This window comes from Dama dama, chromosome 5, assembly GCF_033118175.1.
Source record: "Dama dama isolate Ldn47 chromosome 5, ASM3311817v1, whole genome shotgun sequence".
Taxonomy (NCBI): Eukaryota; Metazoa; Chordata; class Mammalia; order Artiodactyla; family Cervidae; genus Dama; species Dama dama.
The window spans coordinates 58,320,115-58,339,554 of NC_083685.1; the positions used below are offsets into that span (position 1 = coordinate 58,320,115).

General features: G+C 39.0%; 1 protein-coding gene across 9 annotated transcripts in view; it reads right to left on the reverse strand.

The window, feature by feature from the left end:
• Positions 1-19,440, reverse strand: part of SLC10A7 (solute carrier family 10 member 7) — a 290,655-nt gene that overhangs the window by 143,774 nt on the left and 127,441 nt on the right. The window lies entirely within an intron of this gene.

A 19,440-nucleotide genomic window follows, 5' to 3' on the forward strand; every position in this document is an offset into this window, starting at 1 on the left:
AAAACTATAAAAGTTTAGAGCTTTGCTGAACTTTTAAATATTATCATCTATAAAGCATTTAATAAATTTTCTCATTAGTGTACATGAAATATATTTGTTTGACCAGTCAATTGACTTAAGTGTATTGTATGTATTGTATGAACAAGACAGATAAAGGAGACAAAACACTCCAAAAAAAAAAAAAGAGCAAGAGAGAGAGATGTTGTTCCTGAGTTCTTTTAGTGCCGGGTACCTCATATACTCTGCTCTTAAACTCCTATAGTGATCACAGAAGGTTGGTATTCACATCGCTTTTTTTCAGATTAATACAGTGTGACTACACTCTAAAAATGGGGTGAGCATGTGGGTGAAAATAACCTCTTTTTACTTTGAATTATATTTCTCTAACTTCTAAGAGATTGAACATATTTTTACTTATTTATTGGCCATTCCTATAATCTCCTGTGGCATCTCCTGTCATATTTTCCCCTTTTGTTTAACTAGGCAGTTTGTTCTTTGTTTACTGATTATAGGAGTTTCTTAGGTATTTTTTTTCCCCTCAGCTTAAAAAAAAATTCAAATCTCCAGAAAGGTTGCCGAGAATAGTATAAGGAACACCCACATACCCTTCACTTCTATTCACCAACGACCAATTAGGAACACTTTGTCACCTCTCTCTCTCTCAAACCTCCATCCCCTAAGATCTTTCTCAGTTACTTGGGGACTTTGAGACATTGTGACACTTCTCATGGAAACACTATAGCGTCTAGTCTGTGCCTATTAATACCTTCCACTATCCTGCTCCCTCAAAGAGCTTTACTCAAGCACCGTGAATTTTCACCACTTCCTGTATCATGCATTTACTGTTTTCTTTCCTTGTCCAAATCTATCCATCCAATCCAAATGTCCTACAGTCCCTGCAGCTTTCCCTTCTCAAATTTCCTTGTCTGTGCCTCTTTTATATCACTTTCTGCTTTCTTCTTGGCACCACAATTGTTTATGTATGTGTCATATATGCCTCACATCCTGGAATAGTTCATGAGCACTTGAGACCAAAAAGTGTGTCCAAGAGCAACTGGTCTTTTCACAGAGCTTAGCACAGCTCCTTGCTGATAGGAGGCACTCAACAAATACCTGCAAAATCAACCAGCAAACCCACTGAATAGATGTTTGTGTATGAGAGAATCAGAGGGGGTCCTGAGCCTGTCAGCAACTCTCACTGACTTTATACACATCACTTAACTTTAGTAGGGAGATTATTGATGATAAAATAATAACTTTCTTTTTCAAGAGGAGGCACTTTACATACACTGTATCATTTAGTACTTACAACAGCTTTATGAAGTAGACATTATTCCCATATTACAAGAGGAAACTGAAGTGTATAGAGTAATATGTCCAAGGATGTATAGATGACATGTAGGCTAAATGATTTTTTTTGTCTTATTGATCTCTGTATGACCCTGTCATCTTACCTATTACATACATTCAAAAAAGTTTGAAAAATAACTTGCTTAAAATTGGAGTATTTCTTCAAGGGGAAAACTTTTTTCTTTCTTTTCTCTTTACTGTATCTACATGAGAGGATGGATGTTAGCTGGATCTACGTCATGTCATAACTTATGCAAATCAAACCATCAGCCTGCATGCCTTAAATGTATACAGTGATATCTGTCAATTGTTTTTCAATAAAACTGGGGGGGGGGGGTGCGAACTTAAATAAATAAATAAATAAGGTGTTTCTTTGTGCGTGCTTGGACTTTTAGAAATTCAATGATTAATGCTATTTAACCAAAAAAACAACAAAAACCCCAAACAGATAATTAAAGAAAAGTTGAAACTTTCTGTTATACACAGGAAGTGACACTCTAATCTTTGGGACGTTATAATTGGTTTGGCTTTAACGTTCTGATTTATCATGAACAGTAGGAACACATAAAGAGGTCCATGCTTGAAACATATGCAACATTAAGGGGCTTTTTCTTTGGGGTCTGGTGATGAGCTAGGCAATTTTAGCTCTGCTTTTATACTTGGCAGTTCCACCAAAATGCCTCACCTGGGCATCTGTGATTTCTCTATTAAACTATCTTAGAAGCTGATCCCCTGACCTTGGACAATGCTCAGGCCAAGAGTCCAGTGTCAGGCCCCTCTGTCATCAAACAGGGGATGTGGTGCTATTTTTCACAGGTCTGAGAGTCAGTGGCCAGGTACAACCTTTCTGGTTGATTAAGGATGTGGTACCTCAAATAACTGGGCTACAGTTCTCTTAAATTCCGATGCCAAAAAACTGATAGGCTTTGCTCTTCAAATGAATAAAGAAAAGAAGTTAGTGCACAGAACAATTTGTGTCAATTTTTATTTCCCTGAACTATACAGACAGTCTTTGAAACTACGGCTATGTTTTAGTTTTGAATATACTTATAGGCTTAATAAGCTCTATTAACTCTTCTAAGAGCAGTAAGTAGCCAAGACAAGTAGCAGACCAACACCTTCGGAGAGAACTTCGGTGTCCTTTTCCTGCCTCACAGTCTTTATGGCCAAGGTCAGAGGATCAGCTTCTAACGTAGTGGGGGGCAGTAAAGGGGGAAGCCAATGGCTGATGCATAGATACGAACTCCAGATTTGGAATTAGGAAGCCTGCTGTGATGGCCTCCTGGCTCTGAGAGCCTGGGCATGTCACTTACTTGGCTTCTCTAACACTTGGAGTCCTCGGCAAAAAATTCAGATGACCATTCCTTCCTGGGGCAGCTGATAGGATTTCTGACTGTGGGTGTAGAAGCACGTAGCACCATTGCCTAGATTAATAAATGCTGGATAAATGTTAGTTTTAATCTTTTATACAACTTGTCATAGATATCTTAGATTCTCTGTTTGAAGGATGACTTGTATTTTTTACCTTGTCCAGAGCAACCAATCAATGAAAGTGTGTGTCCACTGGATGAATAAATGAATGCATGTGTGTGTGCTAAATAACTTCAGTTGCATCTGACTCTGCAATCCTACCATGCTCCTCTGTGCATGGGATTCTCCAGACAAGACTAATGGAGTGGGTTTCCATGCCCTCCTCCAGAGGATCTTCCCGACCCAGGGACTGAATCCACATCTCTTATGTTTCCTGCATTAACATATGGGTTCTTTACCAGTAGCACCACCTGGAATAAATGAATTCATGACTGAAAAATATGATCTTTGGTTATAAACAAACCCATGCACAAGAAACTGTATTAAAACTGATGAAAGGCAATTGGAATGTTTCATGGTTTTGAAAACTGACAATATTGCTAAAGCTAGCACTTATTAAGGGCTTAAAGCATGTTAGTTTTGGGGAGTTGTAGGGTAAGGATTTAGCATATGTAAAAGACAGCCATTTAAATCAGAATCCTAGAGCTGGGAATATTCTGAGTAGAAAGCGCCAAGAAAACATGAGCCGTTTTCCCTTTTAACTTTATATTACTTGTAAGTTATTTACATTTACTGGGTTTAAACTTGTGTGCATTGCAAATACTTTTTGCTTTTAACTCTAGCTTCAGATTTAGCAGACATAAAGACAGAAAATTCAAAATGCAAAAAACTGGAAACAATGGAAATGGTATACAATATAGAAAATAAAAGCAAGAGGGGCTGTGGGAGAAACTAATGCTCAGAACTTGAAAGGGGAAAAGAAATAGACAAAACCTGATGTATCTTCACTAAGGAGAGAGACAAGAAAGGCAGTATCATTTGACTAGTTAAATGTTGATGTGTTATGTAAATTTCTTATTGTTTGCAAAAGATGACATGTACAAAATCTGTCATCCTGACTTGTAAAGAAAATTTCTGCCTTGCTCAAAAAAAGGGCAACTAGACCATATAAACTCATGTCCTTAGTACAGTTATTAATTATCTCGATTTTTATCTTTATTGTAATTCTCATATCCATATTAATATAAAGGATACCAGAGCTTTTAAATACTAGTCCCTCCAATTTGAACACTGCAAATGTGTAAAGAGGAAAACAATGTCAGGTATCCATTTGTGACTGTGCAAATCAATGTCTCTAAAAAGAGCAGTCTGGACTATGGGTTATTCTTGTTACCAAAAAGGAAACAGCCAGTGTGACCATCACCAAGAAAAAAAAAGCGCAAAGTAAAAACACTGCTAAAAGCAAACAGAATCCTGAACTCTTTGACCTAATTTCAGTTGAGAAAGAAAAGTGTCCCTCAGTTTAGAGTCCACTTACATCTTTGGGGCCATGGAGTTGAATTTCATTGAGTAACTGGTCAGTGGTTGGGGCTGAGCTACACAAAAGGCAGATGAAGTCTTTCCTTCTGAAAGTCAATACATCTTCTCTTAAGGTCCCCAAACGTCCCTGACTCTATCAGTAATTGTCATTAAAAGCTCTCATTATGCGAAGTGAGTGTAATTAGAGCGTCTTGCCCTCACAAGGTGTACTGCACAGAGAAGGTTGGGAAGGTTCATAAATTAGTGCCAATTCACTCTGCCTGTGTCTGCTGCGCATTCTGCTGTGAGAGAGAAAAAAATCATACTTACACACATTAAGGCAAAAGCCCACCGGCCCTTACAAAATTAGTCTCAACTAACCACAGTGGTTTTTTGAGGGACTCCCTATTTCATTATGTGTCTCAGAAATAAAAGAGATAAAGTTTGCTGCCATCAATAATGCTGAGCATAACTGCTGAATCCTGCAAATTCCAGGAAATTAATTATTCAAACTCTTGTGGGAATTTTGTCATGGTGGAGAAACGACTTGTCTGCAAATGGAGCTCAGGGAATGCTCAGTATGATCAAGTCCTGTGTATGTGCACAACTGCAGTGTTCATCATGATGCGGAAAACACAGCATTCTTCTGTATGTCTACAATTTCTGAAAACTTGGAATCTACATTATAAAATTGTTATGCACAACAGAACACATTCGCAAACTCTTATGGAGAATAATCATAATACGTCAATATACCTTACAGATTAAAGGGGTTGGTAATTATATTTTCTCTTCCTCTTCCCTTAAACATGTATATCATAACTGAAAAAACATTAAAATTGAATGGTTAGAGGCAGAAGATAGAGAAAAAATACCCTGGGATCTCTTTATTTTGGGAGACAGAATGTATGTGTGCATACACAGATGTGTGTGTGTGTCTGTATACGTGTATGTATATACATGTGTATATACACACATACACATACACACATAGCGGCACTGAAGAAGACTCTTGAGAGTCCCTTGGACTGCAAGGAGAGTCAACCAGTCCATCTTAAAGGAGACCAACCTTGAATATTCATTGGCAGGACTGAGGCTGAAGCCTAAGCTCCAATACTTTGGCCACCTGATGCAAAGAGCTGCCTCACTGCAAGAGACTGTGATGCTGGGAAAAATTGAAGGCAAAAGGAGAAGGGGGTGGCAGAGAATTGAGATGGTTAGACAGCATCATTGACTCAATGGACATGAATCTGAGAAAGCTCCAGGAGATAGTGGAGGACAGAGGACTCTAATGTGCTACAGTTCATGGGGTCACAAAGAGTCGGACACAACTTAGCGACTGAACAACAACATACATATACACACATACATAATATGTTCATATGTATATACTCATATGTATATATTCATACATGTACACACTCATATAACTATGAACCCCAGATTTACTGAAAACCTAGAAATTGACAATGCCAATTTTATCACTGACTCTCATCCCAGGGACCAATACCCAAGAAAGGAACACTAGCGTAAATATTCAGTATTTCCCCCAAAAGGTCCTCTTAGAGATGAGCCAAACTCTCAATCCTTGATGAAAGATTTCAAAGCATTCTCAATTCTTGAGCCAGAACAATCTTTCTAAAACTCAAATCTAATTATGTCATCCCCCTGTGGAAATTCTTCCTATTGCCCTTAGAATAAAACCCTAAATCCTTTTTAACAAGGCCCATGAGACCCTGTGTGATCCAGCGACCCCAGCCTACCTCAGCCTCATCACAAGCCATTCTTCACTTTCTGAGTTCCAGACACAAACACTTTCTTTTGGCTCTTTGGAACTACTGCACAACTTGGGGGAAATATAGCTAATATTTTACAAAAACTATAAATGGAGAATAACCTTTACAAATTATAAATCACTATATTGTATACCTATAACTTACATAATATTGTACAGCAACTACATGTCAATAAAAACAGGTAAATAAATCACATTAAAAAATTGTGTATGATTACAGTAAAATTGTCTCAGAGATCCACAGAAGATCTACCTCAATGAACATAACTAATCCTAGCATCTAAACATGGGCTTCCCAGGTGGCTCAGTGGCAAAGAATCTGCCTGCCAACGCGGGAGGCTAAACAGTCAGTATTACTCATGCTATGCCTGAAAATCTATTCAGAATAACTGCAGATTTTCTTGAACTTAATATGAAAGGCCAGTATCAATGACTATGAGTCTGTGTCAAGGTCAGTCGCAGATTCCAAATTCTCATAATCCATGGTTATAACATGAACGAAAATCTGACTTAAATATTAATTTCAATATCTTTCCTCATTAAGTCTTTCATCTATCAGCCACTGCAGCTGAAAAGCAAAATAAATAGGTCTTCTTTCATAGTCTTCCTTCCTACCTTTCTGTAACAAACTGTTAATGATTGTTGATATGGCCAAAGCTGTGAGACAGTTTGCCATAAAAAAAATTCAAGGAGTACAAACATTATACCTTAAAGCATACATCATAAAGGCTAATTACACTAGGCCAGCATTTATATGAGGACACCAAGACAAAAAACTGTCACTACACTTTTAACAATATGCCTACTTAGAGAGCCTGCATCGGCTCACGGAGTAAATGTAAACCACATGAGCAAACGAAAATATGGAGGACCTGGGAAAGATGCAAAGACATCTCCCTTCTACATCCTTTTTTGCACCCATGTTTCTGTGGGATCACATTCCTTCATATTCTCACTCCTATGAGTATAAAATGAACAATCTATATTTTTAAAAAACACATGTCTTTTTAGACATACATGAACTTTGTTCAGCTATCAGAATTGTTTAAAGCGAATGCCCTTCTCTTATGAAGACTTCCCTGACTGTTTCTATCCCACCCACAAAATCTCTGAGCTCTCACTTCTTGTTACCACATCACACGTCCCTCAGTCACATGCTTCCCTGTTAAGGTGTACAGGTTCTACTATCTCGATCTTCATATATTCATGTGCACATGTATTCTCCTTTACAGCAGAAGCTCACTTGGGGTAGGTTTTTCACATGATTAAAGTTGACCCAGCTTTCCCCAAGCACTAGTCATAATGAATGTGCAAAAATGATAGAACAATTCACTTCACAAGTAAATGAACGCAGCTGCTTTGTGTGCAGTGGACTCAGGAGCTAACATGTATTTGCTCCAACATACACTAACATCAGATATGATGTTACAACCCACTAAAATGTCGTGACTAAAAGTGAAAAACCAAAACAATGTGTATATGGATAGCTAGGGAGCTAGTTAGAGAACTACCTTGCTAAAGGAGCATTTCTACTTTGGTTATTCAATATTTCAAGGATTTTCTGTCCCCAAAGGTTGCCCCTACACTGTATGTGTAGATAACCATATACGCCATTTGTTTTTCTTTGATCAATTTGGACTTTATAGAACTTAATATTCACAAAAATATATAAGATATCCTCATAAAAGTAAGCCAAGCTGGCCCTGAATTCCAGATACTGATCATACTCTTTGCCTCACATCATGGATTCTTCTTATCATAGGTCAATTTACAGGCTTTTTTTCCCCTCTCTACATCCTTCCAATATTAATTATTCTTTCTTCTCTCTAGTCCAGATCTACTAGCCAACAGGTTAATCATGTCTATCTGAAGAGAACCGATAAGGTAAGTAGACTCTGGTATCATTTGATATTTTATTCCCCAGTTTATTCACCCTGTTTAATCCAATTCTTTGGAGGCAAAGGGGAATCATTGTATTGTTTTAAATAAAGAGATAACTAATTAATCCAAAGTAATTCAAAGGGCTGAGCATATTGAAAGACATACAGACAATGGTAGAAAAGCCTGTTTCAGTGGATGGGGTGAATGAAGTATAAAATTTCTCTCCAGTGATGGATATTTTACCCAAAGCTTTAAATAAAATGCAATATTTCATGCATTATGGTATGAAAGTCAAAAGCTCATGAAAGTAGAAAAGGTTGATAGTTTTAGATTACATTACTCTAAATAAAGAAGGAATTGGTGCTGACATCACCTTAAATATACTGCATATTGACATGTTTTTGAAGGAATTATAGTTGTGTGGCACCAGTCAAAATCAAATTATGTTCAATCAGCTGCAGCATATTTTTTAAAAATAAAAACATATTAGGAGACAAATACATGAAAAGGTCTTTGTCAACTTTGCTTTTTATGTACCGAATTTTTAAATCCCTTATTTGCAAGCAAAAAATATGTATATTGCTGAAATTGTGGGATTATGCATATATTCATATAAAAAGTAATTTCACACACACACATTTCAGTCCACCGCCTCCTCAAAAGTTCACCAAGAATAAGAAAGAAGGGAGGGATCTGCTCCTTTAGAATGTTTAGAAATGTTTAAACCCATAAAAGGAAAAGTCCCTGAGATTCACACATAAAGAACAATGGTAAAAGTGAGAAAAATAAGAGAATTCAGTCAAACATTCTGTAAAATGAATTCAGACTTCAGGGTTTTCCAGGGTATTAATCTAATATATGCCAAATTAGATTTTCAAATTCCATAATATTTGATTTCTTTTCTAAAACTGGTTTACCCTCAATCCCAGAAGTTTTTCTTTCAAAGATAAACTACAATTCTGAGATTTCTATTCAACTAGGAGCTCTAGTGTTGATTTTTTAAGTATTTATGAATCATATTTATGATTTTACCTTCTCTAAACATTATTTTTGACTTTAATAAAGTTAAGACAGATGTAAGAACTAAAAGATGGCTTAATGTGGATCAAATAACATTCATTTAAAAACCAGGCAACCTGTACACTGTCAACTGAAATAATGTCATGAAAGTTTTCAGACATCTGGGAATTTCTTCCAACTTAACACTACCAGCAACAACAAAGAAATCCAAGAATTTCAGGATAAGACAGAGCTGCTTTCAGAACACAATTCCCCAAATATATACAAATCGACCACAGGTAACTTTCCTGCTTTCGCTGTGGGACCATATCTTTAGCTTGAAAAATCCCATGACTATGTTCCAGTCTGCAGGAAGAATTTGCACAGCAGTCTGAGATTTTTAGCAACTGGGCAGCTTGAGCTTTCCTTCACACCCTGCTTTTCAGGGTTTTTCACTAATATCACTCCGCAAGTCTCAAAGTGAGATTGTCCAATAGAAGTTCTGCAATTTGGCCTGGCCTCTCATGCTGATGCGGTAATGAGACGTAAATCTGTGGGTTGCTCAAGAGCAAATGAGGACTTCCCTGGCAGTCCAGTGGCTAAGACTCTGGGCTCCCAAATTAGGGATCTCGGGTGTGATTCCTGGTCCAGAAACTATATCCCACATGCCACAACTAAAGAACCTGCATGCTGCAACAAAGATCCCATCTGCGGCAAAGAAGAGCCGTTACAGCCAAATAGATAAATAATTTTTTTTTTTTTAAAGAGCAAATAAGACATTGCAGCAGGATACTCAAGGATGTTATCACTGTACAGTTGAATAATCTGGGGTAAACAGAAGAGTGAAGAAACACCTTTACAGATTCTCTGGAGTATGATTTAAGGATACAAACCAGAGTGGAAACTAAACCTGAAAGAAAAAACTGGATAAAGCAATAACAAAAGAAGCTATTCATTTGGGGTAGGGGCTCTGGGGACCAGAATTTAAGAGGTAGAGTTGTAAAGCGCAGTGAGCTCTTCAGACAGTCCACAGGTGTTCAAAGCATTACTGACACAACATTGGCATTTTCTACAACATCGTGTCATCGGAACACTTCGAGATTTCTTTTTTTTTTTTTTTTTTCAAGTGATTTTTTTTTATTATTATTATTATTTTTTTTTTCCAGTGGGTTTTGTCATACATTGATATGAATCAGCCATGGATTTACATGTATTCCCAATCCCGATCCCCCCTCCCACCTCCCTCTCCACCCGATTCCTCTGGGTCTTCCCAGTGCACCAGGCCGGAGCACTTGTCTCGTGCATCCCACCTGGGCTGGTGATCTGTTTCACCATAGATAGCATACATGCTGTTCTTTTGAAATATCCCACCCTCACATTCTCCCACAAAGTTCAAAAGTCTGTTCTGTATTTCTGTGTCTCTTTTTCTGTTCTGCATATAGGGTTATCACCTTTCTAAATTCCATATACATGTGTCAGTATGCTGTAATGTTCTTTATCTTTCTGGCTTACTTCACTCTGTATAAGGGGCTCCAGCTTCATCCATCTCATTAGGACTGGTTCAAATGAATTCTTTTTAATGGCTGAGTAATATTCCATGGTGTATATGTACCACAGCTTCCTTATCCATTCATCTGCTGATGGGCAGATATGTGGAAATGTGTGGGCATAAGCAAACATCTGCCAACAACTCTCTTGGATTCTTCTGCTAGACCCCCTCAATCAAAAAAAGAAAAAGATTCTGTACTGAAAAAAGAGAAAAGTTAAATCTCTTTAACATAAGTCAGTGTCCTTACAATTTCATGTTTATTTCAGCGATGAAATATCAGGACATAAGAACGAGCTCCATGAAAACTGGGCATAGTTTAATTACACTTATCCGCATACACAATGAGCACACACAATGAATGAACGACATCTACTACACCTTACCTATTTGGTTGTCTTTCTAGTTCAAGTACAGTAAGAGGCGGAGTATCAAAAAGATTCTTCATCACAAAAGAAGTCAAAGAAGACAAATGATCAAGAAAATCAGAAATTCCAAAGGAGAATCTACATGAGATTACACTGTAACAACAGTGGAACATCCCTTTTAAGAAAAGTAGACAAGTCTTAGACCAGAGATCAGGAAGCCCTTTAATTTGATGTAATAAGAAACAGCTTTATGGACCACTGCATGCTGGACTTACTTTCCTTCAGAAACAAATCTCTGAGTGGTGTCAAAAGACAAGAAGGATGAATTGTGGCCTTAGAAAGGATTTTTACAGACAGAAACAAGGACAAGTCCATCCTGAAGGAAAAAAGACGGGAGAGAAAAAATAGCCAAGGTGGGAAAAGGGAAAACTTGCCTGTGAACATGTGTCACAGACAGATACTAGTAAAACTTGCAAATCCCCAGACTTTTTGTTCTACCCTGAGTCCGGGAAAATGGTTAATTTATTCTACAGCTATTTAACACAGTCTAGGTGCCAGGTACTATATAGACAGCAGCAATACTAGAATGAAAAAGGCAGAAAAGGACACTCCTCTCTCAGAGCTTATACTTTAATGGGGATTGTCACACAACAGCTAAGTTAACAAAATAACTCTGATAATGACAACAGCTTTGAAGAAAACAACACAGGTTGGTGTGATAGAAAGTACTGGGGAGGCACTCAGGGGAGGTCACGGAGGAGGTGCCATGTGAACTAACACCCGAGTGACAAGAAGGATACAATCCCGTGAAGACTGGAGGAAAGGATGTTCCAGACAGAGGGTGTGGCTAATATAAATAATACAAAGGTCCTAAGGAAAAACAGGTTTGATATGCTTGGGGAGAGAAACTTTGTGTTGCTGAAGTGCGGTGAGTATGGGGTGTGGTATAAGATGGGGCTGAGGAAGAAGGCAGGGCTAGGCATTAGGACGTTATGGCTGAAATAAGGTGTCTAGCTTTTATCCTAAGGGCAACAGAAGACACCAGAGATGTCTTAAAAGCAGGGAAGAGCTGGGAAAGGGCATGGTGACACAATGTGAGTTTTATATTCTGAAAAGATTACTTTAGCTGATATGTGAAATAAAACCTTAGGGACGCTAGAGTAGAATCAGGGGGATCATCTGTGCATTAACAGGCAAGAGTGGATGGCATCTTAAATTTGGGTAGTGACAATGAAGACAAAGAGAAGATAATGCATTCAAGATATATTCAGAAGGTAGATCCAATAGGATATGCTGATGACTTAGATATAGAGAGAAGGAAGCGGTGAAAAGGGAGAAGTCTAGAAAAACTTTTAAATTCAAATAATGGTTAGAGCAGCGTCACAGGTGGCTCAGTGGTAAAGAATCCACCTTCCCGTGCAGGAGACGCAGGTTCCCTGCAGTCCGTGGGGCTGTAGTCGGACGTGACTGAGCGACTGAACTTGGAATGCTGTTCTGCTGTTGCTTCAGTCGTGTCCGACTCCCTGTGACCCCAAGGACTGCAGCCCACCAGGCTCCTCTCTCCAGGGGACTCTCTAGGCAAGAGTGCTGGAGTGGGTTGCCAAGCCCTCCTCCAGGGCATCTTCCCAATCTAGGAATCGAACCCAGGTCTCCCGCACTGCAGGCGGATTCTTTACCATCTGAGCCACCAGGTAAGCGGCATACAATGGTTACAGCCATTTACTGAAATGAGAAAGATTAAGGGAGAAGCATTTTAAGGATGGAGGGAGGTCAAGAATTCTATTTTGCATATGGTCAACTTGAGACGCTTATTAGACATCCAAGATATGACATCAAATAGACATTTTAATATATGAGTCTGGCATTTGAGGAAGAAGTTGGTGCTGAAGATATCAATTTAGTAGCAGATGCATTTTGATGTTCCACAAAACCACCGGATTGGATAACTTTCCAAGGGAGACAAAGCAAAAAGCAGAACCCGCCGCCAAGCCCTGAGACACTCTAACATTCAGAAGTTAAGCAGAGCAGAGAACCCACATAAAAGGAGCATAAAATATCTGGGATGGAAAGCAGGATCTTGAGTCATTTTTTGAGTCACTGATACAAAAAACACTTGTTGAAACATTTATTAAACATGTACTAGATGCAGGAAGCCTACTGTGGCAGGAATCAGAACAGAACTGAGGACGCGGGCTTGAAATCAAGATTATTAATACAATGAGGTAACACCTCACAACTGTCAGGATGGCATCAACAAAAAGTCTACAAATGATAAATGCTGGAAAGGGTGTGGAGAAAAGGGAACCTTCCTCCACCATTGGTGGGAATATAAATCGGTACAGCCACTATGAAGAACAGTATGGAGGTTCCTTAAGAAACTAAAAATAGAGCTACCACATGATCCAACACTCCCAGTCCTGGGCATATATACACAGAAAATTCCAATTTAAAAAGATACATGCACCCTCATGTTCATAGCAGCACTATCTACAATAACCAAGACATGGAAGCAACCTAAATATCCATCAACAAATGAATGGATAAAGATGTGGCACATATATATAATGGATATTAGACATTTAAAAAAATGAATGAAATAACGCCATTTGCAGAAAAATGAATGGACCTAGAGATTATCATACTAAATAAAGCATATCAAAGACAAATGCCATATGATATCACTTATATGTGGAATATAAGAAAATGATACAAATGAACTTATTTACAAAACAGGAACACTGACAGACATAGGCAATAAACTTATGGTTTGCTTTCAAACAAACAAAGGGGAAAGGCAAGTAGGAAAGATATATTAGGAGTTTGGGATTAACAGATATAATCTACTATAAAATAAAATAGATCAACAACAAGGATTTACTGTACAGCACAGGGAACTATATTCAATATTTTATAGTAGAAAAGAATCTAAGAAATTACAAATATATATACACATATCTGAATCACTCTGCTGTATAACTGAAACTAACACAATATTGTAAAGAAACTGTACCTCAATAAATAATTTTGGAATTTCAGCACTTGAGCTCTTTGATAGGGAGCAGAACCCCAACCCTTGACTTGTGGAAATTGGTTCCCCAAAAAAATCAGGCTAAGCTTAAGGTCCCACTAGACTTCCTGTCTTTTACGTCTGATGATGGACAGATGAACAGACAGGCTGTCAAGAAGAGTTCTTATTCTCCACACACGTTATAACAGTTATCAGTCTGACCTTGCAGATATAATTTTTTTTCTTAAGATTTTTCAAGTGGATGTTTGTACTTTTTGACCATCTTTATTTACCAAGTTCATTTCCCACCAGCACAAATATTAAAAACAGAAGTGAAAGAATATCAAGGAAACAGAAATGAACTAACATGTAATAAAGACTGTGTAAAATGTATGTTGACATTTAGGGAATATATATTTACATATAAGCATGTAAAGAGGGTGAGAAATAAGAAAAATACCCCAAAGAAAACAAAGGAAAAATGAAAGTCCCAATGAAAGGAAAGAAATGGTAAACAGTGAAGGTCCCCAAGACTAGGAACAGCTAGAACTGGCTTGCTGAGTAAGGAGTCAAAGAGGAGAATCAGACAGTCGTTGGGTCACGGCCAATCAGTATTTTTCCTAGGGATGGTAAGCTGCTGTAACAGCAGAGCTAGCAGTCCCCACACTGGAAAAGACCGCACTCCATCTGATCGCCCTCGCATACACCGGCCGCTGGTCCCCAGTAACCCGAGGTGCTCAGGCAACCCCCTCACCCTCTGTGTGCTGCTCCCATCCTCCCCCAACTTGTGATCACCGCCTGGCTTGATTCATCTTCTGGATGATGATGGATGACTTAATTACGGAAATAAAGGCAAGAATCAGCTACAAGGAGAGAAGCCAAATATGAGCAAAAGGACAAGGACGGAGCCCTTTCCTATGGTCTCTTAATAGGCTTTGTATTTCTCTATGCCCGAGAGGCTTGTGTGGACGCTTTTGGTGAGAGAAAGAAGAATGAATTGAGGGAAGGCAGTGCTTAGTTTGCACTCCTCTTACACGCCAGCAGCTCTGCTTAGACTTTTCATGCTTCCATGTTTGCTCCTGACAACAATCCTGAGTTGCCTACCGATGAGGAAACTGTGACCCCCCCCAAAAGATGAGAATTTTGCCCACATACAAGCAGCTAGATAGAAGCAGCATTGCTACGTGAAGCCAAATTTTTCTGACTCTAAATATCATTATTTTCTCATTATAAAACACCATGGAGTAGATTACATTTGCTTTAAATATATTAACTAGAAACTAGGGACTTATACATCAACTATATTTCAATCAAAAGTTAGAAACAAATAAAAATACAAAGTGAATAAATCAAAAGAAATTACATGAAAATAATCAGTAAAAAATATATAATGAATTTGTGATTTGGGGTGCTGTGAATCACCATTTTTCGGTTGAGATTGCAAAAGTCAAGTAGCTAAAACTAGATCAATGGACTTTTCTGGTGGTCCAGGGGCTGATTCACGTCAATGTATGGCAAAAAGCACCACAGTATTGTAAAGTAATTAGCCTCCAACTAATGAAAATAAATGAAAAAAAAAAATCTGCCTTCTAGTGCAAGGGACACAAGTTCAATCCCTGGTCAGGGAACTGAGATCTCACATGCTCCAGGGCAACTAAGCCCGCAAGCCACAACTAGAGGGCGGGCACACTGCAACGTGAGACGTCTTCCTGCCACAACCACAGAGCTCGTTTGCTGTGGAGCCCGTGCTCCACAACGAGGGAAGCGTGCACTGCGACAAAGACCCAGTGCAGTCCAAAAATCACAACCACCACCAACAAAAAGCTAGGTCAATAGAAATTTTGTGAACCTGAACCATTTTTAGAAACCGGGTTAAAGGGTAATAATTACATAGCACGTTGGCCTGTTTGTGTATGTGTGTTAGTCACTCAGTCATGTCCAGCTCTTTTGTGACCCCCATGGACTGTAGACCGCCAGGCTCCTCTGTACATGGGATTTCTGAGGCAAGAATACTGGAGTGGGTTGCCATGTCCTTGTCCAGGATATCTTCCTGACCCTGGGATCAAACCTGGATTTCCTTCATTACACTCAGTTTCTTTACCAGCTGAGCCACCAGGGAAGCCTGTAGGCCTGTTTAGAACGAAATAAGATTTATATCTACAAAACTATACAGAAGAATAATGAACAAACACATACATGGGTGCACAAGCACAACCCACAATCATTATACTAAGAATAAGTCGAAGATGTGATACACCATTAATACTTCAGCGTGTGAGTTGAGTGAAAGTCACTCAGTCCTGTCTGACTCTCTGTGACCCCATGGACTATACAGTCCATGGAATTCTCTAGGCCAGAATACTGGAGTGGGTAGCCTATCCCTTCTCCAGGGGATCTTCCCAACCCAGGAATTGAACCGGGGTCTGCAGGCAGACTCTTTACCAGCTGAGCCACAAGGAAGCCCACTTCAGTGCGTACCTCCTAAAAAACAGGGACTCTCCCCTAAATAACTACAGTGTGTGTGTGTGCAAGCTTAGTCCATTCACTCGTGTCCGACTCTCTGTGACCCTATGCACCATGGCCTGCAGGCTCCTCTGTCCACAGGACTCTCCAGGCAAGAATACTGGAGTGGGCTGCCATTTCCTCCTCCAGGGATATAACTACAGTAAAACATGCTAAATCAGGAAACTATCTTGATAATAATATTACCATCTACCATCATATCCAGTCCCATCAAATCTCACCAACTATCCTGTCTAGAACTATGTATTTTGTACTTGGTCGTCATGTCTGCTTATCTGGAACTATTCCTTAATCTTCCCTGCTTTTTCATAACCTTGGTATTTTTGAAGCGTACAGCCCCGTTATTTCAGTCTGCCTCTATTTGGGTTTGTCTACGTCATTCTCGTGATTAAATGCAGGTGAGGCATTTCACAGGAATGTGTCTCAAGTGACACTGTACTCCTCAGTGTACCACATCCAGCAGCAATGATGTCTATCTGCCCCATTATTGGGGATGTTCACTTTGCTCCTTTGGTTTAAAGGTGGTGTCTCCTATGTTCCTCATCAGTGAAGTTACTATTTCCTTGTTAGTTAAAACACTTTGAGAATACTGCCATGCTCTTCCTTTATTAACTTTCATGAGCTACTTTTAACCTCCATGGATGATACATGCCTAAATCAACTATTAGTATTACGTCTATAATAGTGGCCAAGTGGCAATTTTATAATGCAACCATTTTTTTAATTTATAAAGGTTCATAGCCTGGAATTCTTCTCATCGATTTGCTTATTCACTTATTTATATCAGTATGGACCCTTGGGTTCCTATTTTATTTGGTGTGGTATACTCTTTTACTACCATTATTTATTTCAATGCTCAAATAATTCCAGATTTGAGCAGTGCATGTCCTTTCAGGTCGGCTCCTGTGTAACTTCTGACAGGGTCTCAGGATTTTTTTTTCACTTGTTTAAATTGAAGTGTAGTTGATGTATAGTTTACATGTTATAGGTGTACAGAATAGTGATTCACAATTTTTAAAGGTTAAACATTCCATTAATACAAAATACTGACTCTACTCCATGTGCTGTACAATATATTTTTGTAGCTTATTTTATACGTAACAGTTTATATCTCTTAACCCCTTACCCCTACCCTGCCCCTTCCTCCTTCTCTTTCGCCACTGGTCACCACTAGTTGGTTCTCTATATCTGAGTCTATTATTTTTCGTTGTTATATTCATTAGTTGTTTTTTTTTTCAATTCCACATATAAGTGATAGCATACATTTCTGAGCACTAGTTATCCTCAATTTATTCATGTCCTCATACCCCTTGCATGCAATCAATATCCTGACCCTGTCAGCCTTGATAGTCTCCTCAGTCTTACCTCCCACCCAGAATCTCCTCAGCTTGACCACTGACTGACCCTCTTGGTTCTGACCACCTCCTTAGTCCTGGATTCTCAGGTTACCCCAGCCCCAGCTGCCTCAACAGGAAGGAGGGAAGGGAACCCAAATTATCTTTTAAAGAAAAATACGAGGAAGAAAGAAAAAGACAAGGAAAGGAAGAGGAATAGGAGGACAGGAAGAAGAACCCAGCCTCACTCTTGAATGATTATTTGTGAATAACCTCGGGCGGGGGCGGGGGGCACACAGGGCATATCACTTTCCCACAGCATTTGAAGATACTCCATTATATTTTGTCTTCTCTCACTGCTTTAGAGATGTCTGCTGCAAGACTAGCTGTGGTTGTTGCTTTAGAAAGCTGTCTTTTCTCTCTGATTGTTTTGAAGATGTGCAGAGGTTAAGAGCACAATCTTGGGAGCTAGATTATCTGGGTTCAGCTCTTGGTTTGGCCACATAGTAGCTGAGTGACCTTAAGAAAAATTAGTAACTTCTTTGTACCTTATTTTCCTCTTCAATAAAATAATTGTGAGCTACTATCCATAAATAAGTGAGTTAATATGTATAAAAAGTTCTTAGGAGACAATCTGGCACAAAATGACACCATATAGGTGTTTGCTAGTACTACTAGTAATGGTTGCAATTGCAGTGGTCTGTATCGTACTGAAGTTTAATTTTGATTTATTTATGTTTATCCTACTTGGGACTCAGTGAACTTCTTCTATCTAGGGATTATATCTCACTAATACAAAAGAATTCTCTTTTTCTAGAACTCCAATCTGAAAGAAGCTTTTACATCAATTTCTGGGCCCATAAAAATAGTATAAATTCATATCTCAGAACCATCTATAGAACAGGCTTGGAATTTCCATTGTTCGCAAGACATTCTTTTTCTTCCGTTCAAACTCCCAGCCTAGGACAACACTATCACTTATCTTGGCCAATAAGTCCAATAAGTAAGGTTTTTTCTAGTACTTTTTTCACTGAGGGGGCACTTTTTAGGTTCCCAAATTTATATGATGGTCTTGGTTCTAGCTAACTGCCTTGAATATGCCCAAACTACATTTCATGTAGGTGCATGGATTTGTTGTTGTTTGGTCACTAAGTTGTGTCCGACTCTTTTGCCACTCCATGGGCTGTGGCCTGCCAAGCTCTTCTGTCCATGGGATTTCCCAGGCAAGAATACTGGAGTGGGTTGCTAATTCCTTCTCCAGGGGATCTTCCCGGGTCAGGGATTGAACCCGCATCTCCTGCATTGGCAGGCAGAATCTTTACCACTGAGCCACCAGGAAATACTTAGTACCTAAATATGAAGGTCGGTAACATTCTTTTTTTTTTTTTTTTTCATTTATTTTTACTAGTTGGAGGCTAATTACTTTACAATATTGTAGTGGTTTTTGTCATACATTGACATGAATCAGCCATGGATTTACATGTATTCCCCATCCCGATCCCCCCTCCCATCTCCCTCTCCACCCGATTCCTCTGGGTCTTCCCAGTGCACCAGGCCCGAGCACTTGTCTCATGCATCCCACCTGGGCTGGTGATCTGTTTCACCCTAGATAATATACATGTTTCGATGCTGTTCTCTCGAAACATTCCACCCTCGCCTTCTACCACAGTGTCCAAAATTCTGTTCTGTACATCTGTGTCTCTGTTTCTGTTTTGCATATAGGGTTCTTATATGTACAGCTTTGGTATTGACAACTGTCCTTTTGACAGAAATTCTGAGAATTGGAACTGACCAGTTCTACCAAGAGT